This window comes from Hibiscus syriacus, unplaced genomic scaffold (assembly GCF_006381635.1).
Source record: "Hibiscus syriacus cultivar Baekdansim isolate YM2019G1 unplaced genomic scaffold, ASM638163v2 tig00002840_pilon, whole genome shotgun sequence".
NCBI lineage: Eukaryota > Viridiplantae > Streptophyta > Magnoliopsida > Malvales > Malvaceae > Hibiscus > Hibiscus syriacus.
The window spans coordinates 10062751-10081621 of NW_024061947.1; the positions used below are offsets into that span (position 1 = coordinate 10062751).

The 18871-nt window shown below is 33.5% G+C and overlaps 2 pseudogenes; one reads left to right on the forward strand and one right to left on the reverse strand.

The window, feature by feature from the left end:
- The first annotated feature begins 9199 nt into the window (after positions 1 to 9199).
- Positions 9200 to 9959, forward strand: LOC120157434 (annotated as a pseudogene).
- Positions 9960 to 13601: 3642 nt separating this feature from the next.
- On the reverse strand, positions 13602 to 16747 carry LOC120157404 (annotated as a pseudogene).
- Positions 16748 to 18871: the final 2124 nt, after the last annotated feature.

The following is an 18871-nucleotide window of genomic DNA, read 5'->3' on the forward strand; positions in this document are numbered from 1 at the left end:
ATAAGATTGTTAAAAAGATCAAATGATGTGGTGAGTATTTGTATAAGAATTCAAGAATAGATGCATCAGTGACAAGTATATAAAAGATATGGAGATAGAGTTTATGAATTTAAGAAAAAAGGATAGTACTATGTTTAAGCAAGAATATGGATATGATAAGGGTTTGATTTTAGATGGAAAGAGTTAGCGTTGGCTAACCAGATTATGTGATGGAAAAGGTATAGAAATATAATATTTTAAGATATTGTTAGGATAAGATAATCAAAGATGAGGTGGATCTAGATACAGTTGTATATTTTGATCATAATATTGTGATACAATGAAGAAGATGAGGATTCGTATGTTTGAATAAAGCTAAGGATGGTTAAGAAGAGTTTGAGAATGGGAACATCAGTGATCAATTTATAAGATAAAGGAATTAGAAGGTTGGGTTGGAACAACAGAAATTGTATGGTGTAGGAGAATAAATGTGGATTTGATAAGTTAAGTAAACTATTGTTGAGATAATTCTGACTGGAAAGAATGTATATGAATGGTTCGATGAAGGTTTATGCTTTGAATTGGAAGGACTGGTGATGACTAACAGAATTATTTGATGGTAAGTGTATCAAATGTAAAGGATTAGAAGATGATGTCAGGGTAAATTAACTAAGTATGGTGTGAATTGAGACACGATTATGTATTTTGATAACGGAAATGTAAGATAATAGAAAAAAAACAAGAGAATAATATTGTATACGAATAAGAGTGTGGGTTGGATAAGTGAGTAAATTGCACTGATTGGATTTCAACTGAGAATATGAATATGATTAGTCTGATTAGGGCTTATGCCCTAAATTGGAAAAGTTATGACTGATTAATTGTAATAGTATGAATAATAAAGTTATAAGATTTGAAGAAAAGATAAAGTTAAGTTAATCAAGTATGATGTGGATTTGGATATGATTTTGATCATATAGATATGATGTAGGCAAGGAAATAAGTATTTGTATGTTTAAAAAGGAGCTTTGAGGAAGAAAATACAAGTACAATAGATGGTAAAGAATGAGGTTATGTATAAGTAAAGCGGATTATCAAAGTTATGAAGATGCGATGAAGATCAGTAATCAGGGATAAGTATAAACGATATAAAAAGAGTATGAGAGCCTGAAGAAAAGATTGTGTGTATAATAATACACACAAGGATTAAAAAATGAGCAAAAGCTTGATTTATGTGCAAAGCACATTGAGAATAATGGAAAAAAATCTATTGATCCATAATAGTGAGGATTAAGGATTTGGGGTTGATGTCTATATAATGAATAATATTATATGGACTTTTAAAGATGTGGACATATATGAAGAATTGAGTATGGGAAAATGGTAAGTTTCTAGCGGTAGAAGGAAATATTAAGGGAAGCAACATGAAAATATTAGAAGACATGATATTATAAAGGCATGCAGTGAAAATTCGAGGACGGATTTTCTTTAAAGGAGGGGAGATTTGTAACATCCCAAATCAGGGTCAGTGACTAAATTGCAAATTTTGAAAGTTTTGTGCTCAATTTAGAAATAAATTAAAAGTCTCTGGAGTTAAGTAAAGAATTTTAATATTGGATTAAATAGCAAAGACGGATGAACTAAAAGGGCAAAATGGTCTTTTCATGGGAAATATTTTTATCTTCCCTTTTTGAGTATTATAAAACGTGGGAAATAAGAGAGAGTCCCAAACTTCTCTTCTTCATTCTCTTCTTTTCCACCGTGAAGCCATAAGCAAAGGTAAGATCTCTTGCTAATTGATATTTAGCTGAATTTAGGATTTGGTTATGATTATTGGATGATAATTAAGCTTAAGGAAAGCTTAAATCATCTTAAAAACAAAGGATTGTGGAATTAGGAGAGATTAAAGATTAAGAGTTTTTGAATGAAATTTTGGAATAGAGTTCATTACTCAAATTGGAAGTTGAATTTGACTTGTCATCTATGAGAATAAGAAGCTAGAAGTGTTAGAATTAAGTTTGGGTAACATGAAAAATTGGTGATTCTTGAATCTATTGGAGGAGTGGATTTTTAAGTTAAAAGATATTGAATAAAATTTATTAGTTTAAGTATGTATATTTGAGTTAAGAATATTAAAGGAAGTGAAATAGGAAGTGTGGAACTGAAAATGAAGTGATTTTCGAGCTCAAAATGTGATTTATGGGCTAGGGGAATCGGTACCCATTCAAGGGTAACTGATACCCCCTCAAACGAAGCAAAATTTACAGAATGTCGTGGGGGAACCAATACCCCCACATTAGGGAACCGATTCCCCCTAAAGGAAGAAATAAATATTAGTTTATTAAGTTCTTTTAAGTTGTTAGTATCGAATTACAAGATGTAGGTATCTAATAATTGCCTTGAAAATGTATAATTATGTAGATTCAGAGCCTGAACGAGTTCCGGAATCATTGTCAAGTAAGATCGATCAAAGGGAAAGATAAGAGATTAGAATTGACTAGGAATTGACTAGTGAGGCCAGGTGAGTGCATATTCAATAGTATATGATGGGTGATGGGAAGAAGACTTGCGGTGAGTCTATTTCCTGAAGAGTTACATATGAATTCATGATTAAAGGCATGAGTTGAATATGAGTGTATGTATGCTTGATTATATGAATTGATATATTTTGTATGTGCTATGTGGTTTATGTACACACACTATTAAGTGTTAATGAGAGAATATCAAATAAGTTATGAAATTCTATGAATATAGAAGATAAGTCAAAAGATGTAGGGAAATAGAAATAGAGGTTTATGAAGAATCATAGGAGAATAAATATAAGTAATAAGATAATGAAATATAAGACTATGTGAATACATGTTATGAGAATTAGTAAAACAGAGTTATTGATTTAATGAGAATTGAGGAAAGTAAATAAGATTGAATTATAGAATGGAATGAGATAATATATCTGTTAGGGAACTTGAATATAAAGCGCTGATATGTATATATATATGATAAATTATATGCTAAAGATCTATGGGGTTATATGAAAATGCTATAAGGAATGTATGAAATTGAATTAATTAAATGGATTAAAGTAGTATATAAATAAAAAATGATTAAGTGTAATATATATGTTTAGAAATACGACATAAGTTATATAATCTAAGGGAATATAAAGAAATAAAGCATAAAGTAGACGAAATGAGATAAGTTATTATATACCTATATGATATACGTTATCAGGTAATATGAAAGGATTCAGGAAACTTATATAAGCTATGTGAAATTGATCTAGGTGTTTATATGTGAATTATTCGGTAATAAGTTATATGAAATAAGTGTAGTGATTACCAGATCATAAGAGAAAGTCAGAGAATGTGAATATATGACCAGAAACTATGAGCCTGTGTGATGAAATGAATATATGAAGACATGACTATGAGATATGTGATAAGAAGTTATGATTAAATGATCAAGAGATATAAGCTAAGGGATATCTATGAATTATATGAAAATTTGCTATGTGTAAGTGAATTACGTGATTATATAAATATGAAATCATATGAGAATTTACATGAACTACGTGATTACATGTATGTGTGAATGAAGCTACGAGCTTATATGAACATGTGATTTGTTTACATGAATATGTGCAAGGATATAAAATATAGTGCACATGTTATGTGTCTTAAGAGCTAGGGGTATAGTTGGCATGCCAAGAGTAGACGGTCTACGCGGTCCTTCGGGATATATATATATATATATATTCTTTGGAACATGTGTGAAGTCTTTTGAGACACATACTTGATCCCTAGTATATGTATATGATTCTTAAGGAATGATATGTGGTCTTTATGGATATTATTATATGGTACTACGGTGCAATTCTACGCGGCACTCCGGTGCAATTCTACGCGATACTCCGGTGCAATTCTATGTGGCACTTCGGTGCAATTATACGAGTTGTGGTGACAACATTAGTGCATAACCTCTATAGACTCACATATCTATGGTTCTCACATGTGTACATGGGCTAATAAAGGAAATAATATAAAAGAACCTTGCATGATAGTATGTGATTGGTTTGTAATCTTTATGGTGTGAAGTGATATATGTGATATGATGATGTGAATATAGCTTGGTTAAGAGGAATTTATGCAAGAACATATGACAAAAAGATAAAGAACGAAAATAAGACTAATAAAGAGATAATAATAAATACCTTACATATGATTTACATGTTTTGTACTATGAAACTTGTTATAAGAATATGTGAAGGATGTGTGTGTACAAGTGGATAATGGTTGCATGACAGAATGTATGATTTTGTATGATATAATAAGTATAGATTATGAATGCATTAGTAGTGGTTATATGTTTTTATGCCTCACTAAGTCATCGACTTAGCGTGTGAGTGTTTTACACGTAGGTTCCGGAAAGGTAGAAGAAAAGTAAAGAGGAGCAAGACCGGTCAGTTACTTCTTACCGAAGATCAGATCAGAAAAGATGTCTTGAATTAGATGCATTCTGTATATTGAATATAGTTGGCATGTACTAATTGATTGAGTTAAACAAACCGCTGTGACTTTAATGAAAGTTTTAAATTTTCTCGAGTTTTTGTCATGAGTCAAAGTTTGAAAAGTCAATGTGACACCTCAGACTTATATCCGGGTCGGGTATGGGTTGGGGGTGTTACAGTTACGATCAAGGAAGGATTAGCACCCTTGAACCGCTCTTTCGGTACCAATTAATTCGTTGGTTGTCTTAATCGCGAAAATCAAAATTTAAATTGAAATTTAAAAATTCAATTCGAATTAATTATATTTGATCGATTGAAAGTATCCCTAAAAAGTCAAAAGTGTTGGATTGTAAAAATAAAAATAAACATAAGAAAAGAATAATAAAAAATATTAATATAATAAATAAATAATATATATATATAACAATGTAAAAAGAAATAAAAAATATTAAAATTAGGAGAAAATGAAAAATATATATAAAGTAAATAAATAAAAAATAAAATAAAAAGAATAAGTTAAAAGTTGTTACATCTCTCATGTTTTGCGTGTAGAGAAATTGGATTTGCAATGAAAATGCTCTGCCACTCATCGTGCTTTTAGATACTGACTTTGGATCCTCCACACTTATTTTTTGTCTTTTTCTTCCCTTGGTTTTTCTAAATCGTTGCTCTTTCCTCTGATTTTGGTTCTATGTTTTTCTCTCTGTCCTTTCCTCTTGATGCTTGAGTCTATTTATAGTTTAAAGAAACCTATTTTTAACTCAAATTTAGAGTCCTACTTGGACTCAAAATGCTTCGATTTTAATGTTTTAATAGGACTCAAATACGTTAGTTTTAGTGTTTCAATAGGACTCAAATACGTTAGTTTATTCTTTGAATATCACTAAATTAGGGTTGTTGAGTGTGAGGCCTACAAAAATAATAAAATAAAAAATATTAATAATAATAATAATAATTAATTAATTAATATAATATAATATAATATAATATTTTTGTAGACCCGGACAAAAACGAATGTCTATGATAATGTAAATAAATTAATATCATATCAATAATAAAGTACATATAAACCATGCCCATCCCTAGGCATGAACACGAGTTTCTGGTTCGATGCCTGGAAATCTGGCCAAGAGCCGTTAGTGGTTAACGTGAATTCCAACTAGATCTTAAATCCCAAGCTACAGTTCGGGATTTTGTTCAAAACAATGGTGATTGGAATATTCAAAGTCTTCGGTACTCTTTCCCCGAAGAGACGCTCAAGCGTATCCGCGGAATGCCTCCGCCGTCGAAAACCATTGGTAATGACCGTCCAATATGGCGATTAGAACAATCCGGAGCTTGTTCAATTAAATCGGCCTATCATTCGATCCATAATGAGTATTGGAACGCAGCTTATGACAAATGGATGATCCCTGGAAGTTTGACAGCCCCCAAAGGATTCGCCAATTCATATGGCTCATCTTCCACCATAGATTTTTTACGAATGCGGAAAGGAAGCGTCGGGGTCTTACCGATGATGATCGGTGTCCTCTATGTGGTGTCGAGGAAGAAACGGTAGGCCATATTCTCAGAGACTGCAACCATGTGCGCTTGATTTGGAATAATCTTATCCCGAAACATTGCTCTGCCACCTTTTTTCATCCCCTTTACTTGATTGGATTCGTACTAACTTAGCTAATTCTGCAGGTTTGGACACTGTGGAGTACAATTGAGACATTTATTCGGCGTGCTCATTTGGAAATTATGGAAGATCAGAAACGAGTTTGTCTTCAATGGCCAGATTCAGCTACTGTGGAAGCCATCAACTCGGCCAAAGCTTGGGCTGGTTGGATCAAACAAAGTCATCTATTTTGCCCATGAAGGATTTGGCTACCAACAGAAGGCACAGGAACTGTGGCGCCCCTCGTTTGGCTGCATAATGCTGAATACAGACGGTGCCGTTAACTCAGAACCTCGGAGGCGGCAAGTGGCGGTGTCTTCCGGAATAACGATGGAAGCTGGAACTTTGGCTACTGTCGAAACATTGGGGTTTGTACAGTCTTTCAGGCCGAAGCTTGGGCGGTGTTAGATGGTTTGGAGTTAGCTTGGAAGAAGAATTTCGACAAGTGGAAGTCAATTCGGATTCGGACATATCAAAATGTGCATACGCCATACGCTTAACTCCCACGCCCAGCCAAATGACATAACGCTCATCCGGAAAATTCGGGACCTGCTCAGGTGACCTTGGAGGGTAACGATTCATCACACCCACCGTGAAACTAACAGAGCTGCAGACAACTTGGCGCGTTTAGGCTTTACAATAAGTTCGGGGCTGTTCGTTTTACTGAATCCCCTCCGGAAGTGCAGGAAGCACTCAATGAAGATCTAGCTTACATAAGCCAGCCTACCCACTAGCCCCTAGTGGTTTATTTTGTTACCCAAAAAAAATATATCATGATACCTGTCTCATGCTTTTGATGTTTACCCGCTTTTACCGTTCTAACTACATAAGTGGTATAAAAGTATGCAACGGTTTCCCGATAAAAAAATTATCATAGCGAATTTTTTTTGAACAAATAATATTTTTAAATTCTTATATCGTAATTTGATTTTTTAATAATTTTTTATTATAACACAAGTAGTACACCAATACTGTTGCAAATTTAATTATTTATGGAAAATTTCACATATATCTTATCAAATATATAAATATGGATGGGTATGGGACCCGAACCTAATAAGTTTCGACCCGATCAGATTTGATCGGATCGATTTTTTTTAAAAAAAATCGGGTTTGGGATGATTTTTTAAGGTTATGTTTGGGTCGATTTTGGGTTTAGGTTGAAAAATAGTTGGCCCGGAAAAATTGTAATTTTACCTTATATATTTAGGGATAATTGCAATAATATCATTTATATATTATTTTCTTTCAATCAAATCCCTATTTTTATTGAATAAAAATAATATTTTTTAATATATATATTATTTTGAATCGGGTCGGGTTTAGATTTTATCTTAAAAAATAAATTGGGTTCGGGTGAAAATTGTATATTTTTCGGGTCATGTGAAGGATTTATATTTTTCGGGTCATGTGAAGGATTTATATTTTTCACATGGGTCAGGTAGACTAAAAATCCAACCCGACTAAACCCATGCATGTCCATCTCTATATGTAAAGCAATCTTTTTGCAAATAGTATTTTTTTTTTGCCCTCCTTGTTTTCAAGGCTTCGTCTTGATTAATACAGACTGATTTGGGTCGCACACCTGGCTTTGGTAAGTGAATCTACCAATGAAGATTTTTTACATACACAAAAATTTAAACTCGATACCTACTTAAATAATATAAAATTATTTACCACTTAAATCAACTCGTTGTTCTCTTACTAATAATATTTTAAAGAATGGCACCTCATTTTGTTGTTAAATACCACATTTTGAGGGATGATGCTTATCTAGAATATTTTCCATACCTAAATCTTTTCCGCAGTCGTCGTTGACTTAAATTTGATTTTAAAGTGGTGGCAAGTCGTTTAACTTTTTTAATTTGGATAAATATACATTTTAGTATAAAATTTGGTTTCAAAATTCAATTTGGTACTTAAGTCTTTTTTAATTCAATTAAATATATTTTTTGGTCTAATTTGATATGTAAACATGACTTCTTGATTCACAATTGGATTATTTTGAATGTAGGTTTTGTTTGGTCGTACAGATTAAGATAAATTTAGAAGATTTTGATTTTTTTTAAAATACAAATATTTTTATTTTGGGATAAAAAAAGCATAATCACTAAATGAATCAAGAAGCAAGTTTAAGTACCCATTTGACTTAGAAGTCAAGTTCAAGTAATTTAAAAACTCCTAAGTATCAATTGAATTAAAAAGCCAAATTCATGTACTAATCTGAATATAAAAGCCAATTTTGTGTACTTAATCAGAACAAAAAAAAATCTTCAGGTATTAAACTGAATATTTGAACTAAGTTGAAGTACCAAAATATTTATTTTACCTTCTATTTTTCCCAGTAAAAGGCTGTTGGAGTGAGTCAATCTATTGATTGATTAGAAGCTGCTAGAATATTTTGACACGTGAGATTGAAATTGTTCGAGTACAGTTGAAATTTTATTGTTATCCAAAAATAATTGTGGAAATTATAAAATCAATCAAATTATCGAAAAATTCAGTTTTGGTTATTTATGATTAGATGGACTAATTCAAATCCCCAATTCAATTTTTGCGGTTTTTAAATCACTGGAAAGGTGTTTCAAAAGAACATGACAAGCAAGAGTATAAAATCATAAAATATTTAATTTTAATATTATAAATAAAATAAAAAATTATTTTTATAACTAATCTTTAAATTGATCAAGTCATATTTTTCGACCAAATATGACTTGATCAGGTTAAATAATTTCCTTTTCGTTATGGCTAAAGGATTTATAAACGTAGGTTAGAATGTTGGCTTAATTATCTAATAAATGTGTGCCTACTTCAGTTGGAAGAAAAAAATCTTCATTAGATTTAATTAATATTTAAATATAATTATTTTATAATTTAGATGTAAGTATCAAATATCCACTAACAAAAAATAAGTATTAAGGTTATATAATAAGTTAAATTATAGAAAAGAAAAGGAGAGTGGTGGGTTTATATATAATTAATTATCTATAAAATCATTACATACACGGGAAAAAGGTTATAGAACTAACAGCACAACGCAGTCTTTCGTATACTTCCATCAACAATTTACGAACTTTAACCAAAACACTCTCTCGCTCTCGCTCTCGCTCTTGCTCTTCACAATTCACATGGCTCGTCCTTTCAGGCTCCTCGCCGCTGCCAACTCCGGCCACTTCCGAGCCGCCTCCGAACAAGAGGCCACCGTCGACTCCGACTTCGTCGTCATCCTCGCTGCTCTCCTATGCGCCCTTATTTGGTCCTCGGTCTCATTGCCGTGGCCCGCTGCGCCTGGCTTCGTCGGCTCTCCGGCGGAGGCTTGCCTCCGATACCCCGGCTTCTTCCCCGTCCGACCCTCCCGCGAACAAAGGCCTCAAGAAGAAGATCCTGAAGTCCCTTCCTAAAGACACCTTCTCAGCTGATTTCTCCGCCAAATTCTCCGATTGCGCGATTTGCCTGACAGAGTTCGTCGCCGGGGACGAAATCCGGGTTCTCCCGCAGTGCGGCCACGGCTTCCATGTCGCCTGCATCGACACGTGGTTGGGTTCCCATTCTTCCTGCCCTTCCTGCCGCCAGATTCTCGGGGTCGCCAGGTGCCACAAGTGCGGGGGTTTTTCCGGATCTGGCGCTTCGACATCCGGAACCGACTCCGAGCTAGATTGAAAGAGCGTGAGGATGATGCCCACAGGTTCCTACCCTAGCCAAGCCAGCCAGTGTGTCTTAAGGATTCCTCGATTTTTACCCCTTCTTTTCTAAGTTTAACTATGTTCGGTCAGATTTTTCATTAGCTAATTTACATCCTCCAGTATTACTACTGTACCCACAACTAGCATTTAGGCTTCGATTTATTTGAATTGTATATCTAATAGTATTGATTTGGTGTAGTATATATGATAGGCAGAAATCTGATTCCTGTAACAAGAATGCTTTATATTTACCCATAATAAAAGAAGAATGGTTGAATTGAGCATCTTCTTTGTTCCTCATTAGCTAATTTACATCCTCCAGTTATTACTACTGTTACCCACAACTAGCATTTAGGCTTCGATTTATTTGAATTGTATATCTAATAGTATTGATTTGGTGTATGTATATGTATATAGGCAGAAATCTGATTCCTGTAACAAGAATGCTTTATATTTTACCCATACATAAAAGAATGGTTGAATTGAGCATCTTCTTTTGTTCCCTTTCCATTTGTCATGTTCAGTAGTTTATTGGAACTGACCATGAATCATACCCATGATCAAAACATTGCAATTTAGTAGTTCACAGATATTGTCTTGGCTGAACATGGTATTTTCCTTTTTCTCATTACCTTCCATGACCATGATTGGCTCCCTCAACGATAAACTTAATGTCTTATCATTGTATTTGATATTGGATGATGAACATAATATTTTCTCAACTTATAAATTATGCCTTGTAGGTGATATGCATTGTTTGGCTTTTTGTTCCTGTTGGGACTTGGGACTTTGTTCTGCATCTTTCAGTTTAATTTTCTTTTATTGTATTCTTATTTCGCAGTTGATGATTGTCTTTCCATGTGGCCCCTCCATGTCAGATGGTTTGATCTTTGCAGCATGTTCTTAGTTTCCTTTTTGTTAGGGGTAGTTTAGCATCTTTGTTGTAGGTGCTTTAGATGGCTGAAATGTCTTTTGTTATCAAAGAGTGCTTTCGAAAACATGCTAAACACATTTAGTGCTAGTTTAATCTTGCACATATCAATTAGCTTCGTAGATTGGTTTCAAAATCACTTTTCAACCACACTTTTGACGGCAGATACCTGTTATTTAACTTTGCTTTTGCTGTCGAAAAGTGTTGTTGGATGATCGCCAAAACTGGGACCAGGGCTGGTATTTCTATTTGGTTCGAAAAAGATGGACCCTTCAAATTGGCATGAAAGAAAGTGAAGGGCTAAAGTGATGAAGAGAAGAGGATCTATAGAAACTGTTTATGCTTTTTTAGTTCCTTTTGGGAGGGTTTTCTCTTTTCTTTTCTTTCCTTCTTCCTTCCCTTGTTTGGTGGCTGTAGGGCTAAGTGGCATGGCATTAAGATTCTTGTTCCACCACCACACTCTCTCTCTCTCATTAAGGGTTTAAAAAAAGTGACCAAAATCATTCTCTTGTCTAACAAATTGGTTTGGATATGTTATTATATTCAAACTTTAAAACCACTTTCTACTTGGTTAAAAATGGGTGAAAACTAATCTAACCCTACTTTCCCATGCCCATTGAGTGCAAGCCAAGACATGAAGAAAGCATTACTTATTCAATTACTTCAGGTCTAATTAAGAATTTCATTCTTCTATTTTAAAAAAATTAATAAGTTAGCCACTTCCACTCCAATTTATCAAAATTCGATCTCCATATTTTGTGAAAACAGTGAAATTAACCGGTTGGTAAACAAGTGAACTTATGTAAATTGCATAACTTGTTTCTATGTTAAAATATTTAACATTATTCAATTAGATTAACATTTTAGTTCTTATAAAGTATGGTGATCAAATTTTGATTAATTAAAATAAATAAATCTAATAGTGTTACCTTATTTATTAGATAATCGAGAAGTTATCTCCTTGTTAGTAAACAAATGAACTTAGGTCAAAAAAGGTTTATCCAATGAGATGAACTTCTAAGTACCATAACATACGAGGACCAACTTTTGGAAAAATTGAAGTAAGAAGACCAATATCTCATTTTTTTAGTAAAGTAAAAGGATGAAACTCAAAATTAGACCATTAAATTTTCTGTTCCAGGATCTAGGAAGATGAAAGGAAAGTAGGGTTTTGTTTACATATGAGTAAATGCAACTTACTGGTTTTGGCAACATGTGAAAGTTGGTTGGTTGCTAACATAAATTAATGGGGGGATTGGGTTCGTTGGATTGAATGCATCACTAACGATCAAACTTGTTTTTATTTTATACACAGGTGATTGAACCAAAAAGTGCATCACCCACTAGCTGGGATTTTCTTAATCAAGGAAAGAGTAGTGATTAACTTAAAACAACTTTCTTGTCTTGACCTAACAAAGATAGTATATTCTATTCCACTCTTTTTGTGCCGTTAATATGAAATTTGTTAATTGTTGAAACCATACACATACTATATAATATATGCCTTTGATTCCAAGCCGTCCATTGAAGTAAGGTGGATGGTCCACTAATGTTTGCAGAATAACCCATCACCTGAGATGTAGGGTTGTAAATAATCGAACTTGGATTACAGTATCTTCGTTCATGTTCGCTTGTTTATTTTTCATGTTTATTTGTGTTTGGTATATGTTCACTATGAACTTTAAATCCGTGTTTGTACTCATTTAATTAAGATTTGTTTGTTCATATTCACTTATTTCATGTTTTTGAACATGTTTGTGAACACTGAACGGACATGTTCACGTTTTGAACATGTTTGTGAACACTGAACGGACATGTTCATGACTATGAAATGAATACGTTTATAAACATGAAGTTAAGCATATTTACGAATAACTAAAAAAACTATTTATGAATAATAAATAAATATATCAACCTTTAATTTACAAAGATTAGTGTCTTAACTAATCATACATCTAACTGAAAGTTGTAAATATTTTTTAACTAGTTATATAACTTTTTTATTCAACATTTCCCCTCAAGTTGGTTGCAAGAAAATATATTGAACCCCTAACTTGCATATCAAGTTATTATATTGTTGCTTGATATGTTGATGATGTATGTTCTGTTTGTATCAGATTCTTTTATATTTTTTTCTCAAACAAAATAACAATCTATTTATGTGTTTGGTCAAACTATCTTTAACGTTTGTCATAGTTCTAACACTTGGAAATTTTGAAATAAGATTTGTTTGAGTTCAATGATCATCTTTAAGGATTAAAATATTAAATCTTAACTATTGAGAATGTTTTAGATCCAATTAAATTCATTGATGAATAACAATAGTTCAAATCGAGATTAAATTGAAAATCAAAAAGTAATAATTGAAAATGGAAGGACCGAATTGAAAAGGAATCTAAAGTGAAGGATTTGCATGGTCTTTGAACCAGAGCCTTATTAATGAAATTATATGGGATTAGAATATTATATAGTTGGTAATTATTGTACTAAAGGGTAAGAAAGAAATGAGTGAAAGTGATGGTTTTGAGGACTTAATTGAAAACTTGATGACGTGGGAGCCTTGTTGTGTGATAATACCATTTGTAAGATAGTCTTAGGTGTACCTTTTGAATCGTTGAGCATTGTTTGAACCCAAGAGTTGTAACACATGAAAGTTGCATGTTAATAGATAATTCGAAATGACACTCTCATTTCAAGAAGCATGATTTTAAGTTATTGAACGAACTTCAACTTATAAAATTTTAACAGAGGCGAAAACAGTTTTTTAATAGAAATTACATGGAAAAATATCTAAAATATATAATAAATTTAGATTTTTAGAGAAGCGACCGCCCCCACCTAGATCCATCCCTGCTCGTTTGAATGTTTGTTTGAATGTTTGAATCAAAAGGGATTCCTCATTAGAATGCAACAAAAATAGTGAAACCTGAGCAGCTGGTATTACTCGTTCTTTGTAGTCTGTCTTGCACAAACGGCAAAGAACTCGGTAATGACTTCGAGCGGCATTCCTTTCGTCTCCGGCACTTTCACGAACACGAACACCCAAGATATCACACACACGACGCGTATAACCCGAAGATGCCGGCAAGGCCTATAGAACTGAGCATGACCGGCATGGTAACTGACAACGATGTCTCCGATCCAGGCAACCAAAACACAGATTGCGATACAAAGGCCGCGAACCCTTGTTGGAAAGATCTCAGAGCAGAGGATATTTGGTATCGGTCCGTATCCCATCACAAAGAAGCAGAGGTAGACCATCACACATGCAGTTGAGATTGCAGCGTTCACTACCGCACCCACTTTCACAATCACACTGAACACTAGGATGATTAGTGACACTATAACCACGGGGATCGTGGTGAGTAGCAGCCGCCTGCAAACGGTAATCGTATTAGTTTCTTTCCGTTTGGTTAAGTTTAATATCACGAGTCGAGACAAATATTCGAGAAGCTGAAATTACCTTCTTCCTGATATATCCATGAGTTTCATGGCTACACCTATGCAGGGCAGCATCAGCAAGGTTGCGAATGCGCTGATAAGAAATGATGCAGAATTTGAACTAAGCCCCAATTTCGAAAGAACACTTCGACGCCTGCATCTCGAGGATTTGGGGAGTGTAGTTGAGAACTCCATTTATGCCAGAGAGCTACACAAATATCAGATTTCCAAAAGTACTTTCCAATATAAATTAATGTAGTGAAAATGATAGGGTGATAAAAAGGCCAAGGGCCAACAGATTTCCAAAATTATAACAGCTGATTACCTGCTGAAGTATCTGAATCCCAACCCCGACGAATAGCGCACTTTTCACTCCCGGGTCGAGGAGAGCAGCCCAAACTGGTCCTTTTGAGGCAGTTTCAGCTGGATGAACCATTGCTGGTCCAACCGGAGGCTGATCCTTAAGCTCCTTGGAATAGAGAGCAGATTGGCTCACTAAGGCAGCAGCCTGGATAAACTCACCTTCTGCAGGCATATCATTACCTGGAACTGATACATGGGACTCTCGTCGAGATAGCACGATTCCCTCCTCGTGCAAATAAATCCTTTTAAACCCTCCTCCTTCTTTCCATCATCACCTTCTGTCTCAGACCATTTCCATGCCAACTGCCAACCACCTCCAATTCCTGTGCTACCAACCGATTCTACAGCATCTGCACAAGAGTGCTATGACGTCTCATGCTCGGAGTACTGCCAGGGCTAACTATTTGACGCGAGATTAATGGGCTATGCAATTGCCATCAGAGTCACTCCCAGCAGCATAATCCTCACCTTCCCACTGCGAGCTCTCCTCATCCCAACGTTCATTTCTAACATGAGGCTCTGCTGTACTAAACATGCTTCCGAAATTCAGAAAATGCGTACTACGATTGCTTCCCGTCTCAGGAAGCTTGTCGTGCACGCTGCCAAATAATGTCACAACGGGTCCATAAGGGGTACAGATTGGTTCACCATGCTTTCCCTGCGAGAGGCAAGACCAAGAATGCTTTGTCCGGTGACAGGCTTGGCAACCCAAGACAGACCCTCTTGAGGTCCATATAATATGATTTCGTCTTTATCGACACTAGGTCCCTGACCTTCACCGAGTTCATCAACCGGAGAGATTATGTATTCTTCTATAGAAGTTTCACCTCCAATGCCAAGCCCCTCAACCAGCAAAGCCATCTCACCTGCATGGTCAAAGAAGTCTCAGCAAGATCATCTCCTTCAATTAGTCTAAATCAAGTCAAATAAGAGGAATCATGCATCATTAAGTTATTAGCTTTTACAAGTGTATCTAACCTGAAACATCTTCCCTGCCACGTAACCTCTGAAGAACCTGTTTTGCCTCGAGCATCTTCCCTTTGCTCACGAGCCACCGAGGAGATTCAGGCAAATAAAAGACCATCAGTGCAAAATACAGGAGAGAAGGGATTGATAGAATCCCAAGCGTCATCCTCCAACTCGGTGAGTCCTCAACGACACCCCGAAAACCATACAATACGATAAAACATTCCTCCGGAACCAGTGAGTTGCGGTAATGTATTTACAACCCCCTTATCTCTGATGGGGCTGTCTCGGATATATAGAGTGGGACAAGAGTGACAACTATACCAATTCCAAACCCATCCATAGCCTAGCTACGCACAAAAACATACACATTAGGGACCATAACATCACCAAACCACTAACAAAGTAAAGCATGGCAGAAATTATGAGCATCGGACGTCGACCAAGCCAATCCGATAGCGGTCCAGAGCAGTCGTAATCGCTGTGGCTCCTATGATGACATAGCCACCAAAATCCTTCAAGGCTAGTTCCCAGATTGAGGTCCTTCTTAATGAACACAATTGCTCCTGAAAGGATTACTCAAAGTGAATAAACTCCAACCAGCATTACCCCAATTGAAAATCTGTAAATGTGAATAAAAGAAAGAGTACCAGCAATGGTAGCATTATCCCATCCCTGCAAAAAGTTGCCAATGGTGGCAGCAATGGCTACAAGACAGCACCCCTCATCTTTCACCAATGATTTATGAATCAAATAGCTTGTTTATCTGCAAGCAGAGAAGAAACCCAGATCACAAATCACTCAATTATCTTTATCCCTAAATTTGTCACTTGATTGCATAACATCGAAATGTTAATAATCCCCCTAATACTAAAATACTAATTTAAAGAAAAAACAATGGGATTTGCACAGAGACTAGAACGACGGTCACCATCGACAACAAAATATATCGCAACCGAAAGTTAGAACTTTAAAGGTAGTGACTTCAAGAACAAGAGAGGAGTAGAAGCAAAACAAAAGGGATGCTTCTTGCCACTGAAACATGGAGAAAGAGATGAGAGATTCAGACACCGCCATGCATACCATAATCTTTTAATCCTTGAATCTATGGCTTGTCGGAACTAAAAGGCTGGATGGAGGCGGAGAGAGAGGATACAAGCACGTGCTACCGTTTCGCATAGCACCGTATTACGTGGTGGTTCGAACATGGCGGATCGTAATTTGTTTGAGCGATTCCGCTTAGTTTTCAAAATGTCAATCTGCTAATCGTAAGACAACCCGCCCAGACAAGCTCCAAATCAAAACCTTGTATCGCCGACATCCATATCTGTATATATTAAAAAAAAAATTAAACTACATAGATGGTAACTTATCTATAATTTTTATCTATTTTTTGTCATTGATTTCAAAATACATAATATATGATCTTTATTTTTATTTAATTAGATGTAGTCCTACTGAGTTAACTGTTGTTTTCACAGTTAAATATTTTGATATAATCAAACATTTGTTCCTTGTTTTACATATTCTCTCAATTTAGTCATACTTTTAATAAATTAAAATAATTTAACCTCAATCAAATGCCCACTTTCATGCCAATAAGTTGTTCAAAAATACCTGATCCAATTGAACTGACCCATGACCCAGTTAAAAAATATCTGGTTTCTGGTCAAGCATGGATCACAAATTATTTCACATTAACATTCTAAATTATTTTAAAATATTATATAACTTCAAAACATTTGAATTTAATTTATTTATTTATTTTAAATTTTAATAAATTTTATTTCAATTATGTAATTTGAATTTTTGGATTATATATATATATTATAAACTTTAAATTTTATAATTTTTATATAACTTTTTTTAAATAATATAATTTAAATAAAAAATAAAAAATTATGAACCGGATACCTGTTACTCAATATATTAATAATTTTATATATTAACTTAACTTTTTATATTAACTTATTAAATATATTTTACTATTAACTTAATTTTAAATTTTTTTTTTATTTTCATTTAAAATTATATAATTTATTTTAACTTATTAAAAGTATGACTAAATCTTAACTAAAAAAAATTATATAAATAAAAACGTAAGTGACTATATCTTATGTATTTTAAAATCAGTGATCAAAAGTAAATAAAAATCAAAGATATGAATAATAATGTAGTTAACCCTAAAAAACCTCCAAGCAGTGTTTGTACTGGACACCTGTTGAAACTTTTAATGATAGATATCTATTTGCCCTTTCCTTGTATCCAAGTAGTACAAGATATTTTTGTAGCATGTTGTACTTTATTTTGATGTAGTTAAATATCATTTTAATAGATCTCCATTATCACTTTCCTTCCTGATAATTAAATAATATTTTTTTATTATTATAAAATTATTATTATTTTAGTGTAATTAGATATCTCAAAAAATTATTAATTTATAAAGATTATAAGATAATATTTGTTTAAAAGACTCATAGACATTTTACGAATGATTCTTCTACGCTCAACGAGCAGGAATGAGCATCACTAACAACGAGTACTATTAATTTAATTTATAAAATTTAAATATTAAAGCATTCAACGTATATTAAAATTAGTTATAATTTAAAGATAAATTATTTAAAATAAAGGGTAAACTATACTAGTAACCACCTAATTATTGTCTATTTTCATTTTGACTAATATTTTTAAATTTTGTCAATCAAGTCACTCAATTATTTAAATGCATTCAATTAAGCTAATTGCCGTTAATATTTAACAGAGAAGATGATGTGGCAGTTAAAATATTTGGTATAATTACACAAATGGTCATTGTTACTTAATATTCTATCAATTTGGTCATAATTTTAGTAAAATTAAAATAAATTTAACCCTCAAATAAAATGACGCCATGTATAATGACCCAAATTGAACTTTTTATTTTAATTTATTTTAATTTAAAAGTTATTGCATATTCTATATTTATAACAAAACAAAATTTGTAACAAAACTTTTTTTTCTAAAAATTTGAATAACTCAATCAATAATTTATGATATTAAATTTAAAGCAAACTAAATTTATCGCCATTTTGATATAGGTCAATCTCTTATACAAAATTTCCCATGCTAAGTCCACCGAGAATCTTATCAGTATAAATTTTTATTAAAGATATACATAAAATTTTATGATAGGAGATAATTTTTTTAAAATTTTAAAGGAAGACTGTGTCAAATGTGAAGAAATATGTCATTTTTTTTATTAGAAATTTTTTGGACAAAAATGTATTAGTTTTACAGGTTAGACTATATAATCTTTTTATAGTAGAATGTCATTTACAAATAGTAGTAGGATAAAAATT